The sequence below is a fragment of the Colobus angolensis genome, unplaced genomic scaffold, assembly GCF_000951035.1.
Source record: "Colobus angolensis palliatus isolate OR3802 unplaced genomic scaffold, Cang.pa_1.0 Scaffold2, whole genome shotgun sequence".
Taxonomy (NCBI): Eukaryota; Metazoa; Chordata; class Mammalia; order Primates; family Cercopithecidae; genus Colobus; species Colobus angolensis.
In genome coordinates this window covers 18,051,123-18,057,128 of record NW_012115154.1, presented here as the reverse complement: position 1 = coordinate 18,057,128, position 6,006 = coordinate 18,051,123, and the positions used below count along the sequence as shown (strand labels likewise).

The window sequence follows — 6,006 nt, the reverse complement described above, 5'->3', positions numbered from 1 at the left end:
AAGAGATCTGAAAAGCAGTCTGTAAGGAAAAAAAGAAAATCAGATTTTACAATTAACAGATGCTTTTCCAAAAGGAATTATGGGAACCAGGTGACATGAAACATTATTTTTACGGTGGTGAAAGTAAATAACCCAATTACTTTAAATAATATAAAAGTATTTAAAACTCCAATTAAAATATAAAATTTTCAGACTGAATGAGAAAACAAAACCACACTACAAGTTGCTTAGATGAAGCTTAAGCATAAGGTCACTTATAGTGGAAAGTGAAAGTATAAATAAAAATATACCATACCAACAATAACTAAAGAGGCTAGTATAGCAATATTAATATGATGCAAAATAGACTTTAACTTGGTAAGAGTTTCTACAGATAAAGGGGATATTTAAAAATGATAAGTAGGTCAATCCAACAGGAAGCTATTATAATCCCAAATCTGAATGCACCCAAAAATATAGTGTGAAAATAAATAAAACAAAAATGGATAGAACCAAAAATAGAAATAGACATATCCTCAATCATAGTGACAGATTTTAACACACCTTTTTCTGTAGCTAATAGAACAGGCAAATAAAATGTTGGTAAGCATATGAAGAATCTGAATAACACAACCAAAAAATATGACCTATTTGATACATAATGAACAGTGCACCATACAATAGCACATTTTATTTTATTTTATTTATTTTTTTTGAGACGGAGTCTCGCTCTGTCGCCCAGGCTGGAGTGCAGTGGCCAGATCTCAGCTCACTGCAAGCTCCGCCTCCCGGGTTCACGCCATTCTCCTGCCTCAGCCTCCCAAGTAGCTGGGACTACAAGCGCCCGCCACCACGCCCGGCTAGTTTTTTGTATTTTTTAGTAGCGACGGGGTTTCACCGTGTTAGCCAGGATGGTCTCGATCTCCTGACCTCGTGATCCGCCCGTCTCGGCCTCCCAAAGTGCTGGGATTACAGGCTTGAGCCACCGCGCCCGGCCCACATTTTATATTTTTAATGTGCATAGAACATTTATCAAAGTTAACAATATTTGGTGATATAAAGTAAGTTGCCACAAATTTGAGGATTGAAATCATAGAGAATGTTTTCAGACCATATTGTAGCTGAATTAGGCTAGGTTACGAGAAACAGAAATAACTAGGAAATCCCCAGCCTCTTGGAAGCTAAACAATACACTTCCAAATAACCTATAAGCAAAAGAAGAGATCAAAATAGAAATTAGAAAGTATCTTGAACCAAATGTTAACAAAGATATAACAAATCAAAATTCATGTGGCACAGGTAAAGTCATGAATTCACGCTCTTTTTTGTTTGTTTGTTTGTTTTTTGAGATGGAGTCTCGCTCTGTCGCCCAGGCTGGAGTGCAGTGGCCAGATCTCAGCTCACTGCAAGCTCCGCCTCCCGGGTTCACGCCATTCTCCTGCCTCAGCCTCCCAAGTAGCTGGGACTACAAGCGCCCGCCACCACGCCCGGCTAGTTTTTTGTATTTTTTAGTAGAGACGGGGTTTCACCGTGTTAGCCAGGATGGTCTCGATCTCCTGACCTCGTGATCCGCCCGTCTCGGCCTCCCAAAGTGCTGGGATTACAAGCTTGAGCCACTGCGCCCGGCCGAAACTCATACTCTTAACTGATCAGATTATCTGATATTTAGCCTTATTTTTCTTATATCAGATAACTGATAACTGAGTATCAGATAACTGATATTCAGTCTTTTTTCTTTTCTTACATCTTCAACTAAGAGTATGAGTTTTAACAAGCATTTTATCTATACTCATATCTTAATATCGAGAAAAAACCCAACAATTTAACCTTAAATTGAAAAGAAATAACAAACATCAGAGGAGAAATCAACGGAATAAAAAACAATCATACAGTCAGAGAAAAGCAACAAAACCAAAAGTTGATTTGTTGGAAATAATAAAACCAATAAACTCTAGAAACACTTAGTGCCAAGGCTGTTTCTCTTATCACAAAGTTCAACTTATTTTTGGATAACAAGCAGAAAGGATAGGCTACCATAGACACTCAAAATGAGAAATATCAAATGTGTGTGTGTGCACATGAGTTAACTCTTAGAAAAAACTTTCTGGATTATTGGAAATATAGAAATATATATATAGACACACATGTAGGTAGAATTTGGTAAGTAGAACCCATTCCCTAGTGTTCTTGTTAACTAATCAGGGAGAACCATTGAACTTAAGCATTTTATCCTCCCTGGCACCATTATCTCAGGAATAGAAAAATATCCCAACAAAGGCTAATGTGAGAGTACAGTGTAGCAACTTCTTTCAAGTTTAAGAAGTTCCCCTGACATCTTCCAAAAATTCCCTGCAGCTATCACTGAAGTAGCAAGTCATAACACAAGAGACGGGGAAATGTGAAACCAACAAGAATCGCAGATCGGCAATTCTGCCTTTTCATTTTTCAGCAATCTCAGTTATTCAGCAGCAAGAGCTGAGTGTTTTGGTGTAGTCGTGGGGACATCTGCACATTCCATCTGTGTCTGGAAAGGCATTGTAGACATCTGAGCCTTCCATTGTGTGTCTTTGAGCTTCCCAATGCTCAAACTCGGCTGGGCCCTTCTTACTGCTCTGTAACAACAGCTGGTCTCTAAAAGTTTTGTCCTTCAGTGGGAAGTTTATTCCAAGAAGAGGTGACACTTGAAATATTTAACAACAGCTACAGCACAGACACTGACCAATCAGAATGAACACCAGCCATAAGCAGCCATTGAATACCTACCAGGTGAGTAAGCAGCCTTGAATCCGGGTGATCAATTACTCAGGTACTTTGCCCCTGAGACCCTTGGGCTCCCAGATTGTCAACCCTAAACAATCAACTGGATTTCTACTTTCTGCAATCCCAGTCATGACAGAAAGTCCATCCTACACTCACCCCATTTTCTTTAGGATCCTTTTTCTGCAACCCTCTTCAATTGCAATTTTTATATCTGCCTAGGTACATCATTACAGAAACTGGTTCTGTTCAGTGAAACAGATGAGACGGCCATTGTCTATGTGTCAGGGAGCCCAGGCTTCTGAAGCAGTAGGGATCCAAGGAGACCCAGGCAGCGTGGCTCTTAGGAAGTCACATTGGTTAGGGAGCCGCCAGATGGTTCCTGAGCTCTGCCAGCCCGGGAATGAATGCTAAGCTGTCTCTGCCTCTACAAGTCACTCAGTCTTCATGCATATGTCAGTCGGTGGCACCGGGTGGCCAGAAGTGCCAGGAAGACAAAGAGAAAGTGGCTTTTTTCTTCAGCTTTGGGGGCTGCAAGCAGAGCCATGTCTTCCACTGTGCCTCACACAACTGGGGATCCTCAAAATGTGGACAGAGGGTTCACAGGGTGGGGAAGAATAGGAAGAAAAAAAAAGAAAACACAAGAGAAATGCTCACCAAAGAAAAGCAAGATAAGACTGATCAGGCCTGCAGAGCAGATCTAGGCAGGTCATGTGGGGCAGCAGGAAAGTAGAGAGTAGCATGGGACAAACCGACCTCCTCCTTACCCTCTCATCCTCCTTGCAGGAAGAGTCAGCTGCAGGGGCCTCAGGAGGTGAAAGGAAACTGTGTTTGAATACCCTGGTCAGTATAGGAAGAAATTAGGGTAGTTAGGGAACATACGAATTTGAGTCATGGACCTGTGGATTGTCAATCAAATGCTTTACTCAAAAACAACTAGTGTTGCTTTGATCATGCTTCAATTCTGAACTTTAATGCAGGGAGTTGAGTAATCACTCATGGCCTGCCACTACCCCTGGCTGACTGTGCCATTGCGATTGGTCACCCTCCTACCATGCCAAGCTTCATTCTGACTTCCCCCCCTTTCCCACACTCTCCCACCTCTACACCCCTGGCCACTGCCTATGCTTGCAGCTCAGCACCCCACATGCCCTCAGTGATGGACTGAAGGCAGGCACTAGCTTGAATATCACTGCTGCTTCCCACCAGGATGTTGTATAGAATGACAAGTTGTTGTAGGTTCCAAAACAATTTTCCAGCCACTTAGAATTATTGGATGTTAGAACAGGTGTTAACAGAGGATTATGCCCCAAACGACCCCCAAAAGTAGAAGTTCTCTGATTCCTCCTCAGTTCTACTACACTGGAATTTCTAGGGAGTAGTCGGTATTTTTGATAAGATCTGTCAGTAATTTTGATGCCAAATCAGACTGGGTGACCTCTGATTCAGCCTGTCCTGCCATAATGTAAACTTCAAAGAAGAGCAGCTAATTAGAACTTCTGAAACACATGCAGGTTATTGGTGAATTGACCATGACTTGTGCCAGCAAAATGAAGTCACAAGAAAACTGACACAAGCTATAGGAAGAAGGACAGTGGTGAGGATGACAAGCAAGCCTAACATCAGGAAAAGAGAACCCCACAGCTAAGTGGCAGCAGGGGGCACCTGGATTTGAACCAGGGACCTCTTGATCTGCAGTCAAATGCTCTACCCCTGAGCTATACCCCCTTGCCTGGTGGACATTCCTCCTTAGCATATTTCACCTGTGTCGCCACACCCAAGGATTCTATAGTGCACTGTAAATTGTATTCATTCCCAGCCAGCTTATGGAAATTGGCAGCCCTACCACAAATGATTAGAGACTGCTCTTCAGGCCATGAGTTCACTCCTTCACTCCCCCAGAGAACCCCCCATCACTTATCTAATGGCAGCTTTCTACCTTGTAGCCACAACCTGAACTCCTTCAACTGAGGTCTCCTCCTGTTCCCTTACTCAGTACCTGATGGGAGTAGGGGTTGGGGGAGAGGCAAGTGTAAGTATCAAGGCTATTTTCACAACAATGTATCATAACAAATCATCCCCAAATTGGCTGCATGAAACAATAAGCATGTATTCTCATGCTCATAGGTCAGCAGCATGGATGCCAATCAGCTGAAGTAGGCTGGGCTTGACCTGGTATATCTGCTTCAAGCTGTGGGTCCATCTGTGCTTGGTTTTTGTCTGAGCTGTGCTCAAGTCTGCTCCATGTATGTTCCTTCTGTGATCCTGGGTGGGGGAGTAGCAGCTAGCAAGGGGACAGTTTTCTTATGGTGACAGCAGAAATGCAAAGGGGCAGGCCCAACTATGAAAGCAGCTTTCAAGCCCCTATTTGCATTACATGTGAGAACAACTCAATGATCAAGGGCAGTCACAAGACCAAGCCTTAACTCAAGAGCAAGAAAGCATGTTTCACCTCCAGTGGGAAGATCTGAAAAGAAGGTGAAGGCCATAGATGCAGAAATAAGTCAACGTTCAGGGTCAACAGTTTTATCTACCATAAACTGGCCTGTTGGTCATAATTACTTACATCTCTCCCACGTGCAAAATATACTCACCTCTATTCCAAGACTCGCAAAGCCTCATTCAATTAGATAGAGTCCAAGCTCTTGTGATCTACATTAAATCAGATGAGGCTTCTCTTGACTCAAAGATCTATGAACTCAAAAGAGAAAATTTCTACCCATTGAACACCTCAAGTATAATGATGGTACAAGAACAGAATTATTGCAATAAATATTTACATTCAAAGACTGGACAAAATTGAAGGCATGCACAGTCACAGAAACTGGTTCATGGAAACTAAAATGCTGAGACTGTAGAAGATGGTGGATGGAAGAGAAGACCAGTGTGCAGCTCCCACTTGGACAAACAGAACAGCATATGGAGATTCACATCATGAACTTTTGCTCCAAGAACCACCGTAGGATCACACCAAAAAGACCAAAAGAACTCACAGACCTTTTTAAAGAAGCAGCTTGCTGCTGCAAACTGTATGAGCAAACTGTATGCTGAAAACTGTATTTCATGAGTTTTACTCACGAAAAACTGTGAGTTCCCAATGTACGAGTAGGGAAGGTCTGCCTCTGAACACACATCTTCACTGTAGAACCTAAAAACCTGGATCAGGCCGGGCGCGGTGGCTCAAGCCTGTAATCCCAGCACTTTGGGAGGCCGAGACGGGCGGATCACGAGGTCAGGAGATCGAGACCATCCTGGCTAACACAGTGAAAC

General features: G+C 42.7%; 1 non-coding gene across 1 annotated transcript; it reads right to left on the bottom strand.

Moving 5' to 3' along the window:
* Positions 1 to 4,392: 4,392 nt before the first annotated feature.
* On the bottom strand, positions 4,393 to 4,464 carry TRNAC-GCA. The gene has a single exon. It is a non-coding gene; the product is annotated as a tRNA-Cys (tRNA).
* Positions 4,465 to 6,006: the final 1,542 nt, after the last annotated feature.